The sequence below is a fragment of the Pongo pygmaeus genome, chromosome 1 (assembly GCF_028885625.2).
Source record: "Pongo pygmaeus isolate AG05252 chromosome 1, NHGRI_mPonPyg2-v2.0_pri, whole genome shotgun sequence".
NCBI lineage: Eukaryota > Metazoa > Chordata > Mammalia > Primates > Hominidae > Pongo > Pongo pygmaeus.
The window spans coordinates 25587822-25609053 of record NC_072373.2 but is presented as its reverse complement, the minus strand read 5'-3'; the positions used below and the strand labels follow the sequence as shown (position 1 = coordinate 25609053).

Below are 21232 nucleotides of genomic sequence, written 5' to 3'. Positions count from 1 at the left end.
GCAGTATTGGGTTTTCTATTCCTACGTTAGTTTGCTAAGGATAATAGCCTCCAGTTCCATTCGTGTTCCCGCAAAAGACATGATCTTGATATTTTTTATGGCTGCATAGTATTCCATGGTGTATATGTAGCACATTTTCTTTATCCAATCTGTCACTGATGGATATTTAGGTTGACTCAATGTCTTTGCTATTGTGAATAATGCTGCAATGAACATTCACATGCATGTGTCTTTATGGTAGAATGATTTATATTACTCTGGGTGTGCACTCAATAACGGGATTCCTGGGTTGAATGGTAGTTCTGGGAAGCAACAATTCTTTTTGGTAAACTGCAGTTCATAAAGGGACTATTTTACTCCAAAAAACCTGCTTCATATTCCACTGTTTTTTTTTTTTTAATTTTTTTGCAGACAAAGAAGCCCCCAAAACAGCCGAAGATATTATGATCCAACAGTCATCCAGAAAAAGAATTCTGGATATTGGTCACTAACCTTCCAGTTCTCACCAAAAAACTGTATCTCATTACCACCCTAAAACAGGTTGTACACAATAGTAAATTATACTTAGTATGAGCGTTGGCAGCCCTAGCTTATTAATAAAATAATTACAATAGAAATGGAAGCAAGGAGAGAAGAATTGGAATAAGACAGTCCAGTTCTATTTCTTTACTGTCTGTTTACACAAATGCCCTGCCCAAGGGAAGGGAGGAGAAAAGGGACAGCGATTGGCAATATGTCCCGAAACTCACTTCTAGCCAATTGAGAATTCCCAGCTGCCAAACAGCAGGTATGTTGAGGACTTTTTTTTTTTTTAATCATAGAAGCGTGAAACCAAAGAACCCTTGTCTTTGCTTTGGTTTCATTCTCTCAGACTCTGTACCACTCAAACATGGCTCTCAGATGGGTTGTTTTCTACCAAGTTTCACTTTCTCTCCACTCCCACCCTCACCTGCTTATTCTTTCAAGAGCCTCTGTTTGGTTCTCCCCACCCTATAATTCTCTATTCAACTCCAAGAAAGATAAGTCAAATTGCCACATTCTGAGTGGGGAGGAGCTATCTTCTCTTTTGGCTGTCACCCCACCCCTTGGCACAGTACAATTAATTATCTGTTCGGCTTGAATTCAAATGTTTAAGTTCCCAACTTTCTCCTTGTGTTACTCTTTCTCATCTTCCACAGATGTTCCAAACTTTGAGTCCCTCTCTCCTCTCAGAAGTTGAATTCCCATCTTACTCAGCCATTGAAACAGAGACTATTGAGCTTGCACTCCTGCAATACCTATTCCCTTCACCTCCAACTCATCTGGGTTCTTCTCTACCCTCTCCCCACTCCTTTTGTTTATCTATTTTACTAATACTCGTGTGGCTGTATTTTGCCAGGCACTGTTCTAGACTCTAGAGGTAACAGAGAAGAGACTTGCCTTCATGGAGCTTATATTCTAGTTGGGAGGAGCTAGACAACAAACACATGAATAAGGTAATAATAAATGCTATGAAAAAAAAAAGCGACTAGGTAACTAAGAGAATAGCACCTGTTTTAGATAGGCTGGCCAGAGAAGGCCTCTGAGGAATGAGGGGAGGGAGGGAATCAAACTCTAGGCAGTGGGAACAGCAAGGACAAAGAGCTTGAGGCAGCCTTGTGCTTAGCATCTCAAAGACATGGCAAAAAGACCAGTGTGCCCAGGGCAGAGTGAACAAGGAGAGGAGTGGTAAGAGAGGTGGAAGATGTAGACAGTGCCCAGGTCATGTAGGATCATTTAATATTCCACCAATTATCCTCCCTCTTGAAACCGGAGATACTCCATTTTTACAGTTTCCTTAACCTACAGATTTATTCAGTTACCTCCTACATTCCCCTCAAGTTAGCAGTAATCTGAAAGAAAAATGGGGCAGATGCTTGTGTATCAAGCCTCTTTGCATCCATTTATACTTTTCCCTCTACCTTAAAAACCTTCCCCTCCCTCCACCTTACCCTATATGGTAAACTTTTATTCACCTTTCAAGTCCCTACCTAAATGCCTAAATGTCTTTTTTTTTTTTTTTTTTAAGAAACAAGGTCTTATACTGTTACTGAGGTTGGAGTGCAGTGGCATGATTATAGCTCACTGTAACCTCAAACTGCTGAGATCAAGCCATCCTCCCACCTCAGCCTCCCAAGTAGCTGTGATTACAAGCATGCATCACCATGCCTGGCTAATTTTTAAATGTTTTGTAAAGATGGTGTCTCACTGTGTTGCCCAGGCTGGTCTAGAACTCCTGGCCTGAAGCAATCCTCCTGCCTCAGCCTCCCAAAGTGTTGGGCTTACAGGCATGAGCCACTACACTGGCTAAATGTCACTCTTAAGGCTATGTTTGATGTTTCTCACACAGAATTAATCAATATTTCGTGTATATTCTATAGTACCATGTTGTGGTATTTACAACATGACAGAAAAAAAAAACACATCTGTCTCCCTAACTAGCTGCAAGGCAAAAACTATTTCTTACTCATTTATTTGTATATCTTTAGCCCTAACATTGTGCCTAGGGAATAATAGATACTCAATGGTATAGTACCTAATAAATGCTTACCATGCTGTCTTTTCTCTTTACTAGGTACAGGAATAGCGAGATTTTTGTCTTGATTCCTGCAATAGCCTTGGGCAAGTCTTCCCCAACTTCTCTTGCCTGCTGCAATTCATTCTCTACCCTAGGGCTTAGCAAACTACAGCCCAAATTTGGCCTTCTGCCTGTTTTTGTATTGCCTATGAACAAAAATCATTTTAACATTTTTAAAATGTAAGGGGGAAAATCAAAACAAGATGAAGAATATTTTGTGACATGCAAAAACTATATGAAATTCAAATTTCAGTGTCCATAAATAAGGTTTTATTGGAACACAACCACACTTATTTATTTACATGTTGTCTAGTGCAGCTTTCAAGCTACGACAAGAGTTAAATAGTTGCAACAGAGCCTGTACGGCCAGCAAAGCCTAAAATATTTACTACCTGGAAATGTGCTGACTTTTGCTCTACCCAGCAGCAAGAATGGTCTTTTTAACACAAGTGTAATCATGTCACTCCCGTGGTTAAAACTTCTCGTCTAAGTAGATGGAGTATGGATGGGCCAGGACTAAAGGCTGAAGGGTGTTGGGGTCAGGTGATGAATAATACCCGGGAGTGATGAGTTACATTTTTCTCTCTTCTTCTGTATGCTCTAAATTTTAGATAATAAAATGACTTAAAAAAGAAAAGCCTTCAGTTGCTTTTTATTGTTGTTAGGATAAAGAATACTTCAACATGGCCTCTAAGCCTTCACATGGTCTATTTCATACCCACCCTCCAAGGTAGTTGGAGTAGGAAGAAAGCCCAGCAGACATATATCTCCTCATATTCATGACAAAAGATTCAAAATTGGTAACTTTGTAGGATAAACTCAGTGTTTGAAGACATATATCTATGATATATGACTCTAGCTTGATTTGGCTAAAGTAATTCCCTGTTTTATTGGTAGCCCATGGAAAAAGGAGCTCATGATTTCTTTTCTTCTATTGTCAGTTCTCTCTCCATTACCTCACCCCCTCCTCACTCATTTAGTCTGCCTTTCAGCCTCATCCCTCCTCTGAAACAGCTCTTGCCAAAGTCACCAATGGCCTCTGTTTCACTGTTCCAATAAACATCTTCAGTCTCATCTTCCTCAACCTTCTAGAACAACTTAGCTGTTGCTCATTCCTTTCAAAACACCCTTTTCTCTTGACTTATATGACAAAGCTCTTACAGTTTTTCTCCTACCTCCCTGATTACTTCTTGGTATCATTTGACGGCTCATTTTTCTTTACCAGCCTTTACAAGTTGAAGGCCCTTTAGTCTCAGTCCTAGCCATTTCCTCTTTTCACTGACTACCTTCACTTCTTCCTTAGAAAGTTGTCTTCACAGTCTTAAACCTCATCTACACACATCTCTCTCTTTTTTTTTTTTTTTTTTTTAAGAGATGGAGTCTTGCTCTGTTCCCGGGCTGGAGTGCAGTGGTGCTTTCATAGTTCACTGCAGCCCCAAACTCCTGGAATCAAGCAAGACTTCTACCTCAGCCTCCTGAGTAGCTGGAACTACAGGTGCACACCATCATGTATGGCTAAATTTAATTTTTTTTAATTTTTTAATTGTTGTGTATTTATTTTTTTTAGATGGAGTTTCGCTCTTGTTGCCCAGGCTGGAGTACAATGGCAAGATCTCAGCTCACTGCAACCTCCGCCTCCTGGGTTCAAGCAATTCTCCTGCCTCAGCCTCCCAAGTAGCTGGGATTACAGGCATGTGCCACTACGCCAGGCTAATTTTGCATTTTTAGTAGAGATGGGGTTTCTCCATGCTGGTCAGGCTGGTCTCAAACTCCCGACCTCAGGTGATCTGCCCCCCTCGGCCTCCCAAAGTGCTGGGATTACAGGCGTGAGCCACTGCGCCCAGACTATTTTCATTTTTTTTTTTTATAGCTGCAGGATCTCACTGTGTTGTCCAAGCTGGTCTCAAATTCCTGGCCTCAAGCAATTCTTCTGGATTGGCCTCTCAAAGTGCTGAGATTACAGGCATAAGCCACCATGCCTGGCTAATTTTTTATATTTTCAACCTAGGCTGCTTCTCTAGGCTCTAGAACTGCACTGTCAAATGCAAAAATCACTAGCCACATATACCTGTTGGGCATTTGAAATGTGGCTAGTGCAACTGAGAAACTAAATCTTTTATTTTAGTTTAAATGTAAATAGCCACATGTGAGTAATGGCTAAAATACTCAGCAGTGTAGATACAGACCACTTCCATCATCACAGAAAGCTCTATTGAATAGTGCTGGTTTTCCATATCAACATGTCTCAACTCAGCATGTCTAAAACCAAGAGATAGTTTTTATTCCCAATTCTGGTTCTCATCTAGTACTTCCTGTCTCAGTGTATGCCACGAGTGTTCTTCCATTTTCTCAAGCCACAAACCTGAGAATCATGTTTGACCTTATTTCTCCCTCATCTCTAAGATCTATTCAATCATCAAGTTCTATTCATTCCGTCTCCTAAATATCTCATCAAGCTCCCTTTCTTCCTTGACTACAGCCATGCTATTCAAGCTACCATCACTTCTCATAAATCTGATCACAAGATAGCACTGCTTGATGTCCTTCCTTAACTCTGCTTCCAAGCCCTTGAATGCCTGTCTCTGCCCATCCTTCAGTGGTACTAGGTACCATGGTCCTCTCCTTCTGTGAGACTCAGCCACACCACCTTTTTCAGTTTCCCTTTTGCCCTTCATGCTTCCTCTAGCACATGCTGTAGCATAGCTCCAAGGACCGCACCTTCACACCATGTGTCACCACTGTATTCACTGTATTCATTACACTGGTTTGTGTTATTCAATTAATGTCAGTCTCTCCCACAATACTGTAACCCACAGGTAGGGACTCTACTTATCCTTGTTTAGCATGGATTCTTCAGCACTTAAAACAGTGCTCAGTCCATAATAGTAGAATTAATTAATTAATTAATTAAAGAGTGACTAAATCAATGAATTATTCATTAGTCTGTAGCTTACATGATTTGAGTCAGTGTTTTGTACATTTCCCAGTTCTATGGCCATAGATTATATCTGTCACCCCACATAGCCATCTCATAAATGCCTACAAAAAGTTCTGATTGAATGAGAGTGAAAGGATCTATGGAATGTAAACCTCTTGCTGAAATACAGACCTAAAGTGCTTCCCTTCTGATGACTGGCCAATGGTGGTGTCTTTCGTAAACAACTATATTTATGAGGCCAGGCAGTGGCTCGCACCTGTAATACCAGTAATTTGGGAGGCTGAGGCAGATGGATTGAGGTTAGGAGTTCGAGACCAGCCTGGCCAACATGGTGAAACCCCATATCTACTAAAAATACACTGGCTGGGCGCGGTGGCTCACTCCTGTAATCCCAGCACTTTGAAAGACCAAGGCGGGTGGATCACCTGAGATCAAGAGTTCAAGACAAGTGTGGCCAACGTGGCAAAACCTTGTCTCTAGTAAAAATACAAAAATAAGCCAGGCGTGGTAGTGGCTGCCTATAATCCTAGCTACTCAGGAGGCTGAGGAAGGAGAATTGTTTGAACCCAGGAGGCAGAGGTTGCAGTGAGTAGAGATCGCACCACTGCACTCCAGTCTGGGCAACAGAGTGAGACTCTGTCTTAAAATAAATAAATAAAATACAAATACAAATACAAAAATTAGCTGGGCATGGTGGTGAGCACCTGTTAACTCAGCTACTTGGGTGGCTGAGACAGGAGAATCGCTTAAACCCAGAAGGTGGAGACTGCAGTGACCCGAGATGGTGCCACTATACTCCAGCCTGGGCAACAGACTGAGACTGTCTCAGAAAAAAAAAAAAAAAAAGAACTATATTTATAACTACCATGTTACCATGAGCATTTGAAGAAAAGAAAATCTATGTGATGAGACTTTAGAAAGAAAAATTAAGGCTTCTCTATTGACAAGCAAGAGAATTTTAGCCTGAAATACTGAAAATAGGTTTCCAAGTGCCAAGAACTCACAAAGGCCCATTGGCCACCAACGAAGTCTGTCGCAGCTTCCATTCTCCCCCTTGCAAAGGGGCTTTATTCTACTGTAAGGAAGGTACATGTATTTCTTCCTGGTCATCTCTTAAACACACAATGTTAGATGAGAATGAACTGAATGAACTGCATCCTAACCATTTTAAATCATTTTTAAATTTGGGATTTATTCAAGTATTTTTCACGAATACCTATGAAAAGCACACTGATTTTACAGCTACGTGGCCTAAGTTCCTTTGAGGAAAGGACCAGTTCTTAAAGTTCTTGGTATTCCCTTTAGCCTAGCACACAATGTTTGACTCTCAATTACTAAATGAATGTAATTGTGTTGCTGCCACAAAAGTTTTTCTCCGAATAGCTAAAGATAAATAATTAGAAAAGGAAAAACTAGACCGGGCATGGTAGCTCACGCCTGTAATCCAAGCACTTTGAGAGGCTGAGGTGGGCAGATTGCCTGAGGTCAGGAGTTCAAGACCAGTCTGGCCAACATGGTGAAACCCCGTCTCTACTAAAAATACAAAAAAAAAAAAAAAAAAATTTGCCAGGCATGGTGGTGTGCGCCTGTAATCCCAACTATTCAGGAGGCTGAGGCAGGGTAATTGCTTGAATCAGGGAGGTGGAGGTTGCAGTGAGCCGAGATCACTCCACTGTGTCCAGCCTGGGCGACAGAGTGAGACTCATCTCAAAAAAAAAAAAAAAAAAAGGAGAGAAAAGGAAAAACTAACTCGATGATTTTATATCATCATTTAAATCCCACTTATGAGGAATCCATAACTCACTTCTAATAACTGTTATGTATGACATTTAAGTTGGTTATTGACAGTTGAGAATATTTCACCCCACCCGCTATTGTTGCCCAATGTACATTAATTGAGAAAGAGTAACTTTTTTTGTATTTTGTTAGGCAGCCCCTGAACCCCAGAACAGGTTCAGAGAGACTCCCAAGAGTAACATTTGTAAAAGTCTTGGCCAAATTCAATTTTTATTGCTCTAGTTAAGGCCCAGAAGAAGCTTTTAAAAGGTCAGCAGAGAAGGTAAATTTAGGAGACTACAAAACTGAAAAAGGAGAGTAGTATCTGCTTAGAGAGAATTTTCACTTCAAACCGATGAGTCCTCAAACTGTAACCACTGAAGATATTTTTTCCTAAAGTAATTGTTTTCTGCAATCTATTTTCTTTCTTTTTTTTTTTTTTTTGAGATCTGAAGTGATTTTACCTTTATTTCCTTCACTTTAAGTCAATCATGAAATTTCACAGTGATTTCTGGGGTGGGGGCAGAAGGGAGGCGGTGTTAAGAATCACCGGGGCTGTGGCCCGGTCAGCCCGCGGAAGTGGAGGCAGTGTGGGCCCTCACTGGGGCAGCTGGAGGAGCACTGACTGCCCCGCCGCCAGATAGGTGATGTGCCAAGAGCGTGAGAGCAGGTACGCGATGTCTTCCGCAGCGTCCTGCTCGATCAGACCGTCCCCTGCGGTGGCCAGTGAGTGGGCAATCAGCTCAGCTGCCTTGGAGTCGCCCTCAGCAGAGATGATGGCCACCTTTTTCTGCTGCTCAGCCTTTTCCACCACAAATCTGGTCCTCTCTACTTCCTGCTGAGCCACCTGTTTGGCTTCCACCGCTTCTGTGAACTCCTTCTCGAAGGTCAGATGTGTCAAGGACACGTCGTCCAGGATGAGCCCAAAGGTGGCTGCTCGCTCCGTAAGGTCACCTACCTGGAGACCAGCTCTCTCTGGGTGATTAGTTCTCCAGCATCAAAGCGAGCCACCGCTGACTTGAGGATGTTGGTCGTGATGGACAGCAGCACACGCTCATCATAGTCCTCTCCAATGCTGGTGAAGATGCCAGGAAGCTGGCTAGCAATGGCCCAGAAGAGGATACGCAGTGTGATGTTGACATTCTGTAAATCTTTGCTACCAGTGATGACCGGCACTTTACGTGGTCGAGAACGGCAGTCAAAGATAATTGGTTTCTGTATCCAGGGGATGAGACAGTGAGTCCCTTCCCCTACCACAATGTCCTGTACACCATGGAATCGGTCAAAGATGACAGCTGTGTGCCCAGCATCCACATTATATAAAGCAGAGTTCACCACGCCTCCTGCAACAGCTAAGGCCAGGCCAAACTTGCCGATGGACTCAAACACTTTGGCAGCCATGTTTTCTTTTGCTGGACCCTCTCACATCTGCTTCCACTCTGACCTCCACATGAATTCCCCAACCACACATACCCTGAAATCTATTTTCAAACATACATCACATTTACTACATCTAATAGAATAAATATGAACTTGAAAAAAGTAATCAAAGTATGCTTATACAAAACAACCGACTATGGCAAGTTCTCCCTGTCCACTTAAATATGCATTTAGCCCAGCATGGTGGCATGCTCCTATAGCCCCAGCTACAAAAATAAATAAATAAACATGCTTTTCTTTACCCCTGAATATCAATTTACATTAAAGTTTTCAATTTAATTCAATAAACACGACTGAATGTCTATCATGATCCAGTCACTGTCTGGGGCCCATCTATGTGAAATGAAGTACACATAAAATCGAAGGCATTAGGCCAGGCGTGGTGGCTCACGCCTGTAATCCCAGTACTTTGTGAAGCCACAGTGGGTGGATCCCGTGAGGTCAGGAGTTCAAGACCAGCCTGGCCAACATGGTGAAACTCCATCTTACTAAAAATGCAAAAATTAGCCAGGTATGGTGGTGCAAACCTGTAGTGTCAGCTACTTGGGAGGCTGAGGCAGGAGAATTGCTTGAACCTGGGAGGTGGAGGTTGCAGTGAGCCGAGATCACCTGGGCGACAGGTCAAGACTCTGTCTCAAAAAAAAAAAAAAAAAAAAGCATTATTATAAGAACCCTATAGGCAGAAAATCTTTTCATTGCCATATTCATGAAATTGGTACTTTTTTTCCTCCTCAGTTTATGAATGAGGAACTTGAGGCACACAAAGAAGTAACTTGTCTGAAGCCTCCCAGTTGGTAAGTGGCAGAAGCTAGAAGCTAGGATTTGAACCTAGATGCTTTGAGTCCAAAGTCTACATTCTTAATCCCTGTACTATTGTCCCTTTACCACTGTTCTATTCTTCAATACTTCTATACTGAGTACGAGAGAAGGCAAGGGGCCAGCCAGTGGGGATACAAAGGTAAGTAATTCAAAGCACATGCAATCTAGCAGAGGAAAATGTACCTACGAGCACATGAGTGAAATCAAATGCACTGATGCTCTGGCTGAAGTCCATACAAGGGATAGTCACCTTATCCCCTGACCCTCCCAGGATGAGACAGTCATGAAAGCCCTCACTGGGAGGAGGGCTGATTAACTGAGTCCAAAAGATGAGCTCACCATCTTTGGTTGGTTCAGTTAGTGTATTTTTCTATTTCACTTATTCAAAGCCTTGATTTACTAGGAAAAAGTTTTATTTCATTGAAACTAAGTTTTATTGTCGACTATATCCATAGCAATATGAAATATACAAATAAGGCATTGTCTATGCTCTAGAGGAGCTTATATACTCAGAAGAGGGGAAATGAAGGCAGAAAGAATAATAACTATGTCTACCATTTATAGCACAATTACTATATGTCAGGCATCATGCTCAGCCCTTTACGAACATTTCCTCATATTACATTAACCCTATGGGAAAGTACTATTATCTCTATTTTACAGATAAACTAAAGCTTAGAGATGCTAACTTACTGACTGATTGAATAGATAACTTTCTAAAAACCTGCTATGTATGTGCTGGGTACAATTCTAAACTTTAGGGATACCGTGGTGAAAAAGACAGATAAGTTCCTCCTGCCCTGCCCTGCTCTCTAGATGTTTTTATTCCTTTTTTTTTTTTTTTTTTTTTTTTTTTTTTGTAGACGGGCTCTCACTCTGTCATCCAGGCTGGAGTGCAGTGGCATGATCACAGTTCACTGCAGCCTCAGCCTCCCCTGGTTTATGTGATCCTCCCACCTCAGCCTCCGGAGTAGCTGGGACTACAAGTGCATGGCACTGTGCCCAGCTAATATTTTGGTATTTTTTTGTAGAGATAAGATATGGCAACGTTGCCCAGGTGGGTCTCAAACTCCAGAGCTCAAGCTATCCGCCTACCTCAGCCTCCCCAAGTGCTAGGATTACAGGCGTGAGCCACTGTGCCCAGCTTAGAAGTTTTTATTCTAATTGGGGAAGAGAGATGATAAACAAGTAAATAAGATAAATGCTATGAAGACACTAAAATAAGATGGTGCAATAGTGACCGAGGTGGGGCATTTTAGAAATAATGGTGAGGAAAGTTCTATCTGAAGAGATGACATTTGAACAGAGATCTGAGTGACAAGAACAAACTATCCTCAGAAGTCCTGGATGAAAAGGGTCTCAGGCAGAGAGACGAGCAAATGCAAAAACCCTGGAAAAGTGAGGTTGGCATGCTGGAGAGGCAGAAGAAAGGCCAGAATGGCTAGAGCAGAGGGCCTCACCCCAAATCACACAACTCATAAATAGCAGAGATGATTCAAATCTATGCCTGCCTAAGGTGAAAACCACTATGTAATATTGCCTAAAGAAACAAATAGGATGTTTTACACGTTGTCATCACTGTGTGTGTTTTTAGGTTAACCTGAGCAATATCCAAAGGCAAGGGAACATATGGAATGAAAAGTCGAAAGAGAGGAAGCTCTTGCAAACAGAAAGGCTTTCTCTAAAACAGGAGATACAAAGACACATAAGGCATTGCATGCACGAGCTGTATCAAACCCCGCTTCATTAAACTCTGGTCTTAATCTCCACCCATTATGCATCCTCAATTCTTATCTTAGACTGAAATCCCTTGCAGGGGTGATGGAATGCAGCTTTGATACTTCAGATTAGAAATTCAGATAAGCGTAATCTAAAAATTTCTTCCTGCTTCTCCCAGGTGCCAGCAGAGAGCTATTCAGTCTGAAGGGTTCACTCTTCTGGTGGCTCCCAGAGAAGAGCCATCTGGGCAAGAAGGCAGCAGCCATCTGGGCAAGAAGTTCTGCAGGAGGTGGTGCAGAGCTGGCTAGTCAGGCTGTGATTAAACTGGTGTGTGAGTGGTAAATTCAGACAGGAGCTGTTACTGAGATAGTAATCATAAGGTAAGTGGCAGAGAACCAAATTGTGGGCAGAGCAGGCTCAAGTTGCTAAGCAAGCTGTCATAGACAAGGAGGGCAGAAAACCTTAGCGAAACATAACACCACAGATGAATCTAAGACAGACCCGTTGTTCTGACACCTAGCTGGGTCAGATGAGCCCATTTTTACTCGAGTCAGCCTGGAGTAGCTCCAGGCTAACTGGGTAGCTCTGCTCCAAAGAAATCTCAATTCGTAATAAAAGATTGGGCCTCTCCCTGTATCCAGGCACACAGATTGTCATACTCTAGCTCAGCTGGGAGAGGAAGTTTAGCCCAATTTCCCTGCTGATAGTAGGCATTAAAGAAGGTGCTTTTCCAGAGTATGGTCTGTATGTTCTGCCTGCCTGATCTGTGGGTGGTAGGCAAAGGTGCACATCTACTCTGAGATCTATAAAGGCAGCTCTTCTGAAAAATGGGCTGAATTATCAACTGCATTCTTTCATGATGTGATCAGAAAAAACCATGTGTAGTAGTAATAGGAACTACCTTTGATTTTTAAGTTCCATGACAGATCTTGGAAGTATACAACATATAATATCTTATTAAATCTCACAACAACCCTATGAAATTGATACTATTAATATTCCCAGTTTACAGATAAAGAAATTCGAACTTAGATAAGTAACTTATACAAGGGGTACAAGTGAGAAATAGTAACAGGTCACTGTAATGCAAAAGCCTGTGTTCTTCATTTTTTAAATCAACTTTATTGAGGTATAATTTACATACAAAGTAATGCACATATCTTAAATGTATAGTTATTTGAGTTTTGCCAATGTATACACCCTTGCAAACACAAACAGATCAAGCTATATAACATTTCCTTCATCCTCATACACCTTTGTATTAGTCTTCCCTACACTGGCAACCATAGATCCGCTTTCTGATGCCAGAGAGTAGTTTTCCATGTTCCAGAATGTCATATGAATAAAATGAAATAGTATGTACTCTTTCGTGTTGCTCTTCTTTTGTTCAGCATAACGTTTTTGTTGTTATTGTTGTATTTTGGGGGGAATTATAATTTGAAATTCCTGTACCCTACACAGATAAGTGTCTGTTTCTCAAAGAGAGATTTCAATTTTCAGTCTCTCTCTCTCTTTTTTTTTTTTTTTTTTTTTTTTGTGAGACGGAGTTTCGCTCTTGTTGCCCAGGCTGGAGTGCAATGGCACAATCCTGGCTCACCACAACCTCCACCTCCTGGGTTCAAGCAATTCTCCTGCCTCAGCCTCCCGAGTAGCTGGGATTACAGGCATGCACCACCACGCCTGGCTAATTTTGTATTTGCAGTAGAGATGGGGTTTCTCTATGTTGGCTAGGCTGGTGTCGAACTCCTGACCTCAGGTGATCTGCCCACCTCAGCCTCCCAAAGTGCTGGGATTACAGGCATGAGCCACCACACCCAGCCTCAGTCTCATTTTTATATACAATTTTAAAAGTCATATGAATAAGATCAAACCTTGCTTGTATTGTACAAAGCAGAATTGCCATCTGTTTACCTCTTAATGGTGTTACATTTTTTAAGCGTGTAAGGGTCTTCCCAAGCTTTATTGAGGAATAGCTGACAAATACAATTATATATGTTTAAGGTATACAACATGATGCTTTGATATACATATAAATGTTAAGCTGATTACTATGATCAAGTTAGTTAACACAACCATTACCTCACATAATTACCATTTGTGTATGTGTGGTGAAAACATTTAAGACTTACTCTCTTAGCAAATTTCACTAGTCAGCATAATCTTTTGAGATTCATTCATGTTATTGCATATATCAGTAATTTATTTCTATTATTGCTACATAACTTTCCACTATTTATATGTACCACGATTTTTGTACCCATTCACCTACAGAGAGATATTTGGGTTATTTCCTATTTCTCTGGCTATTGTGAATAAATAAACCTGCTACGAACATTTATGTACAAGCCTTTCTGTGAACACGTTTTCACTTTTTTTTTTTTTTTTTTTTTGAGACAGGGTCTCACTCTGTCGCCCATGCTGGACTGCAGTGGCATGATCTCAGCTCACTGCAGCCTCCGCCTCCCAGGTTCAAGCTATTCTCCCACCTCAGCCTCCCCAGTAGCTGGGACTACAGGCACCTACCAGCGTGGGCCCAGCTAATTTTGTATTTTTTGGTAGAGTCAGGGGTTTCACCATGTTGGCCAGGCTGGTTTCAAACTGCTGACATCAGGAGTTTGATCCACCCACCTTGGCCTCCCAAAGTGCTGGGAGCCACTGCACCCAACCTGTTTTCACTTTTCTTTGATACATATCTAGTAATAGAATTGGTGGGTGTATGTTTACCTTTATTTTAAAAATTGGCAGACTTTTCCAAGACGGTTGTACTGTTTCACATTCCCACTAGCAATGTACAAAAGAGTTCCGGTGCTCCACATATTTGAGAACACTTGATATTGTCTGATAACTTGTGATAAGCATCTTTTCATATGCTTATTGGCCATCTGTATTTTTTCGTGAAGTATCCGTTCAAGTGTAAGCCCATCTTTAACTGAATTATTTATTATGGAGTTGTAAGAATTTTTTATAGATTCTGGGAAAATGTCCTTTAACAGAAATGTGTATTGGGAACATTTTCTCCCAAAGGTGCATTGCTTTCGTTTTCTTTTTTTTAATTAATTTATTTATTTTTCAATTTTTTAAATTTTACTTTAAGTTTTTGGATACATGTGCAGAACATGCAGGTTTGTTACACAGGGATACATTTGCCATGGTGGTTTGCTGCACCAATCAACCCGTCATCTAGGTTTTTTTTTTTAAGGTGTGCATTTTTATTCAACTGGTCTCAAGTCAGTGTACAGGTAAGCCCTGGCTGCCTCCATCCACTCCCAGGGAGACCAAAAGCCTTCATACATCTCAAGTTGGGGGACAAAAAAGGGGGCCACAAAGGCTGATCATTCAAAACAAAACAAAATAAAAAAGTGTTAAGGCGAAGATTTTTTAAAATTTGCATTACATAATTTACACGAGAGCAATGCTATCACCTCCCCTGTGTGGATGTGGGAGAGGACTGGGCCATTCTCCTTAGAGAGAAGTGGGGTGGCTTTTAGGAGGGCAAGGAACTTCCTGTAACAATGCATCTCATGATATTTGGAATGACTATTTTTAAAAAAAGAACAACGTACAATCAATGTCCTTGGCCACATTGTAGAACTCTGGGGGATGCTCGCTCCAACAGACTGCTGTCACCTTCACCGTTCCAGTTTTTAAATCCTGAGTCCAGCCAAAAAAACAAAAAAAACAAAAAAAACAAATAAAGCCATGTGAATCTCATACTGTTTTCTGCTCAAGTTAGGTTTTGACAAGAAAGGGTGTAATGTAACTAAGTCACAGTCCGCCTAGAAGCATTTGCAGTGGACAATGGAGGGGCCGGACTCGTCATACTCCTGCTTGCTGATCCATATCTGCTGGAAGGTGGACAGAGAGGCCAGGATAGAGGTGCCGATCCACACGGAGTACTTGCGCTCAGGAGGAGCAATGATCTTGATCTTCATCGTGCTGGGGGCCAGGGCAGTGATCTCCTTCTGCATCCTGTCCGCGATGCAGGCCAGGGTACATGGTGGTGCCACCAGACAGCACTGTGTTGGCATGCAAGTCTTTGCAGATGTCCACATCACACTTCATGATGGAGTTGAAGGTAGTTTCATGGATGCCACATGATTACATGCCCAGGAAGGAAGGCTGGAAGAATGCCTCAGGGCAGCAGAACCGCTCATTGCCGTTGATGATGACCTGGCCATCAGGCAGCTCGTAGCTCTTCTCCAGGGAGGAGATGGAGGCCGCCGTGGCCATCTCCTGCTCGAAGTCCAGGGCAATGTAGCACAGCTTCTCCTTGATGTCACGCATGATTTCCTGCTCAGCCGTGGTGGTGAAGCTGTAGCCGCGCTCAGTGAGGATCTTCATGAGGTAGTCAGTCAGGTCCCGGCCAGCCAGGTCTAGACACAGGATGCCGTGGGGGAGGGCATACTCCCCATAGAAGGGCACAGTGTGGGTGACCCCATCACCGGAGTCCATCACGATGCCAGTGGTATGGCCAGAGGCGAACAGGGACAGCACAGCCTGGATGGCCACGTACACGGCTGGGGTGTTAAAGGTCTCAAACATGATCTGGGTCATCTTCTCGCAGTTGGCCTTGGGGTTCAGGGGGCCTTGGTCAGCAGCACGGGGTGCTGCTCAGGAGCCACACACAGCTCATTGTAGAAGGTGTGGTGCCAGATCTTCTCCATGTTGTCCCAGTTGGTGACGACACCATGCTCGATGGGGTACTTCAGGGTCAGGATGCCTCTCTTGCTCTGGGCCTCGTCACCCACACAGGAATCCTCTGACCCATGCTCACCATCATGCCCTGGTGCCTGGGGCGCCCCACCATGGAAGAGAAGACGGCCCAGGGGGCATCATCACCTGTGAAGCCAGCCTTGCACACGCCGGAGCTGTTGTCAATGACAAGCGCCGCGATATCATCATCCATGGTGAGCTGGCAGCGGGTGTGGACAGGCGGCAGAGCAGCGAGGGCAAGGCTCTGTGCTCACCAGGCAGACGTGGTCTTGGCGGTCCATCATCTAGGTTTTAAGCCCCGCATGCATTAGGTATTTGTCCTAATGCTCTCCCTCCCCTTCACCCCCGCCCTGGAAAGGCCCCGGGATGTGATGTTCCCCTCTCTGTGTCCATGTGTTGTCATTATTCAACTCCCACTTATGAGTGAGAACATATGGTGTTTAGTTTTCTGTTCCTGTGTTAGTTTGCTGAGAATGATGGTTTCCAGCTTCATCCATGTCCCTGCAAAGGACATGAACTCATTCTTTTTTAAGGCTGCATAGTATTCCATGGTGTATATGTGCCACATTTTCTTTATCCAGTCTGACATTGCTGGGCATTTGGGTTGGTTCCAAGTCTTTGCTTTAGTAAATAGTGCTGCAGTAAACATACATGTGCATGTGACGTTACAGTAGAATGTTATAATGCTTTGGGTATATACCCAATAATGGGATTGCTGGGTCAAATGGTATTTCTGGTTCTAGATCCTTGAGGAATTGCCACACTGTCTTCTACAATGGTTGAACTAATTTACATTCCCACCAACAGTGTAAAAGTGTTCCTATTTCTCCACAGCCTTGCCAACATCTGTTGTTTCCTGACATAGAATTGCCATTCTAACTGGCATGAGATGGCATCTCATTGTGGTTTTGACTGGCATTTCTCTAATGATCAGTGATGATGAGCTTTTTTTCATATGTTTGCTGGCTGCATAAATGTCTTCTTTTGAGAAGTGTCTGTTCATATTCTTCGCCCACTTTTCGATGTGGTTGTTTGTTTTTTTCTTGTAAATTTGTTTAAGTCCCTTGTAGATTCTGGATATTAGACCTTTGTCAGATGGGTAGATTGCAAAAATTTTCTCCCACTCTGTAGGTTGCCTGTTCACTCTGATGATACTTTCTTTTGCTGTCCAGAGGCTCTTTAGTTCAACTAGATCCCATTTGTCAATTTTGGCTTTTGTTGCAATTGCTTTTGGTGTTTTAGTCACGAAGTCTTTGCCCGTGCCTATGTCCTGAACGGTATTGCCTAGGTTTTCTTCTAGGGTTTTTTATGGTTTCAGGTTTTACATTTAAGTCTTTAATCCATCTTGAGTTAATTTTTGTATAAGGTGTAAGGAAGGGGTCCAGTTTCTGTTTTCTGCATATGGCTAGCCAGTTTTCCCAGTACCATTTATGAAATAGTGAATCTTTTCCCCATTGCTTGTTTTTGCCAGGTTTATCAAAGAGCAGATGGTTATAGATGTGTGCTGTTATTTCTGGGGTCTTGGTTCTGTTCCATTAGTCCATATATCTGTTTTGGTACTAGTACCATGCTGTTTTGGTTACTGTAGCCTTGTAGTATAGTTTGAAGTCAGGTAGCATGATGCCTCCAGCTTTGCTCTTTTTGCTTAGGATTGTCTTGGCTATATGGGCCCTTTTTTTGTTCCATATGAAATTTAAAGTAGTTTCTTTTCTAATTCTGTGAAGAAAGTCAATGGTGGCTTGATAGGAATAGCATTGAATCTATAAATTACTTTGGGTAGTATGACCATTTTCACAATATTGATTCTTCCTATCCATGAGCGTGGAATTTTTTTTCCATTTGTTTTTGTCCTCTCTTATTTCCTTGAGCAGTGGTTTGCAGTTCTCCTTGAAGAGGTCCTTCACATCCCTTGTAAGTTGTATTCCTAGGTATTTTATTCCTTTGTAGCAATTGTGAATGGGAGTTCACTCGTGATTTGGCTCTCTGCTTGTCTATTATTAGTATATAGGAATGCTTGTGATTTTTGCACATTGATTTTGTATCCTAAGACTTTGCCGAAGTTGCTTATCAGCTTAAGGAGTTTTTGGACTGAGACAATGGGGTTTCTAAATATACAATTATGCCATCTGCAAACAGAGACAATTTGACTTCGTTTCTTCCTATTTGAATACCCCTTATTTATTTATCTTGCCTGATTGCCCTGGCCAGAACTTCTAATACTATGCTGAATAGGTGTGGTGAGAGAGGGCATCTTTGTCTTGTGCCAGTTTTCAAAGGGAAAGCTTCCAGCTTTTGCCCACTCAGTATGATATTGGCTATGGGTTTGTTATAAATAGCTCTTATTATTTTGAGATATGTTCCATCAATACCTAGTTTATTGAGAGTTTTTTGCATGAAGGCATGTTGAATTTTATTGAAGGCCTTTTCTGCATCTATTGAGATAATCATGTGGTTTTCGTCATTGGTTCTGTTTATGTGATGGATTACGTTTATTGATTTGCATATGTTGAACCAGCCTTGCATCCCAGGGATGAAGCCGACTTGATCATGGTGGATAAGCTCTGGATGTGCTGCTGGATTTGGTTTGCCAGTATTTTATTGAGGGTTTTCACATTGATGTTCATCAGGGATATTGGCCTGAAATTTTGTGGAGTTTTTTTGGTGTGTCTCTGCCAGGTTTTGGTATCAGGATGATGCTGGCCTCATAAAGTGAATCAGGGAGGAGTCCTTCTTTTTCTATTGTTTGGAATAGTTTCAGAAGGAATGGTACCAGCTCCTCTTTGTACCTCTGGTAGAATTCGGCTATGAATCCTTCTGGTCCTGGGCTTTTTTTGGTTGGTAGGCTATTAATTTCTTTCTCAATTTCAGAACTTGTTATTGGTCTATTCAGGGATTCAGCTTCTTCCTGGTTTAGTCTTGGGAGGGTGTATGTGTTCAGCAATTTATCTATTTCTTCTAGATTTTCTAGTTTATTTGCATAGAGGTGTTTATAGTATTCTCTGATGGTGGTTTGTATTTCTGTGGGATCAGTGGTGATATGCCCTTTATCATTTTTTGTTATGTCTATTTGATTCTTCTCTCTTTTCTTCTTTACTAGTGTAGCTAGCGGTCTATCTATTTTGTTAATTTTTTCAAAAAACCAGCTCCTGGATTCATTGATTTTTTGAAGGGTTTTTCGTGTCTCTATCTCCTTCAGTTCTGCTCTGATCTTAGTTATTTCTTGTCTCCTGCTAGCTTTTGAATTTGTTTGCTCTTGCTTCTCTAGTTCTTTTTTTTTTTTTTTTTTTTAGACAAAGTATCACTCTGTCCTAGGCTGGAGTGCAATGGTGGGATCTCGGCTCACTGCAACCTCCGCCTCCCAGGTTCAAGCTATTCTCCTGCCTCAGCCTCCCGAATAGCTGGGACTGCAGTCACCCACCATCACATCCAACTAATTTTTATATTTTTAGTAGAGACAGGATTTCACCATGTTGGCCAGGCTGGCCTTGAATTCCTGACCTCATGATCCACCCGCCTCAGCCTCCCAAAGTGCTGGGATTACAGGTATGAGCCACAGCGCCTGGCCGCTTCTCTAGTTCTTTTAATTGTGATGTTAGGGTGTCAATTTCAGATCTTTCCAGCTTCCCAATGTGGGCATTTAGTGCTGTAAATTTCCCTCTAAACTCTGCTTTAGCTGTGTCCCAGAGATTCTGGTACATTGTCTCTTTGTTCTCATTGGTCTCAAAGAACTTCTTTATTTCTTCCTTCATTTCGTTATTTACCCAGAAGCCATTCAGAAGCACGTTGTTCAATTTCCATGTAGTTGTGCGGTTTTGAGTGAGTTTCTTAATCCTAAATTCGAATTTGATTGCACTACGGTCTGGCAAACTGCTATGACTTCCATTCTTTTGCATTTGCTGAGGAGTCTTTTACTTCCAAGTATGTGGCCAGTTTAAGAATAAGTGCCATGTGGCACTGAGTAGAATGTTTATTCTGTTGATTTGGGGTGGAGAGTTCTGTAGATATCTATTGGGTCTGCAGCTGAGTTCAAGTCCTGAATATCCTTGTAATTTTCTGTCTCATTGATCTGTCTAATATTGACAGCAAGGTGTTAAAATCCCCCACTATTATTGTGTGGGAGCCTAAGTCTCTTTGTAGGTCTCTAAGAACTTGTTTTACAAATCTGGGTGCTCCTGTATTGGATGCATATATATTTAGGATGGTTAGCTCTTCTTGTGGCATTGATCCCTTTACCATTATGTGATGTCCTTCTTTGTCTTTTTTGATCTTTGTTGGTTTAAAGTCTGTTTTATCAGAGACTAGGATTGCAACCTACTTGCAAGCAAAAAAAAAAAAAGTGCTTTTTTTTTGCTTTGCATTTGCTTGGTAAATATTCCTTCATCCCTTTATTTTGAGCCTATATGTGTCTTTGAACATAACATGGGTCTCTTGAATATAGCACACTGATGGGTCTTGACTTTTTATCCAATTTGCCAGTCTGTGTCTTTTAATTGGGGCATTTAGCCCATTTACATTTAAGGTCAATATTGTTATGTGTGAATTTGATGCTGTCATCATGATGCTAGCTGGTTATTTTGCACATTAGTAGATGCAGTTCCTTCATAGTGTCAATAGTCTCATATTTTGGTGTGTTTTTGCAGTGGCTATTACCAGTTTTTCCTTTCCATATTTAGTGCTTCCTTCAGCAGCTCTTGTAAGGCAGGCCTGGTGGTGACAAAATCCCTCAGCATTTGCTTGTCTGGAAAGAGTTTTATTTCTCCTTTGCTTTTGAAGCTTAGTTTGGCTGGATATAAAATTCTGGGTTGAAAAATTCTTTTCTTTAAGAACATTGAATTTTGGCCCCTACTCTCTTCTGGCTTGTAGGGTTTCTGCAGAGAGATCCACTGTTAGTCTGATGGGCTTCCCTTTGTAGGTGACCTGACCTTTCTCTCTGGCTGCCCTTAACACTTTTTCCTTCATTTCAACCTTGGAGAATCTGATGATTATGTGCCTTGGGGTTGATCTTCTTGAGGAGTACTTTAGTGGTGTTCTCTGTATTTCCTGAATTTCAATGTTGGCACATCTCACTAGGTTGGGGAAGCTCTCCTGGATAATATCACAATTGATTCCATTCTCCCTGTCGCTTTCAGGTACACCAATCAATCATAGGTTTGGTCTTTTCACATAGTCCCATATTTCTTGAAGGCTTTGTTCATTCTTTTTCATTCTTTTTTCTCTAATTTTGTCTTCAT

General features: G+C 41.8%; 2 pseudogenes; both read right to left on the bottom strand.

Annotated features, from left to right (window-relative positions):
* Positions 1-7908: 7908 nt before the first annotated feature.
* On the bottom strand, positions 7909-8777 carry LOC129014357 (prohibitin 1-like; annotated as a pseudogene).
* A 6257-nt stretch (positions 8778-15034) lies between these two features.
* Positions 15035-16197, bottom strand: LOC129014350 (actin, cytoplasmic 1-like; annotated as a pseudogene).
* Between the last annotated feature and the right edge of the window lie 5035 nt (positions 16198-21232).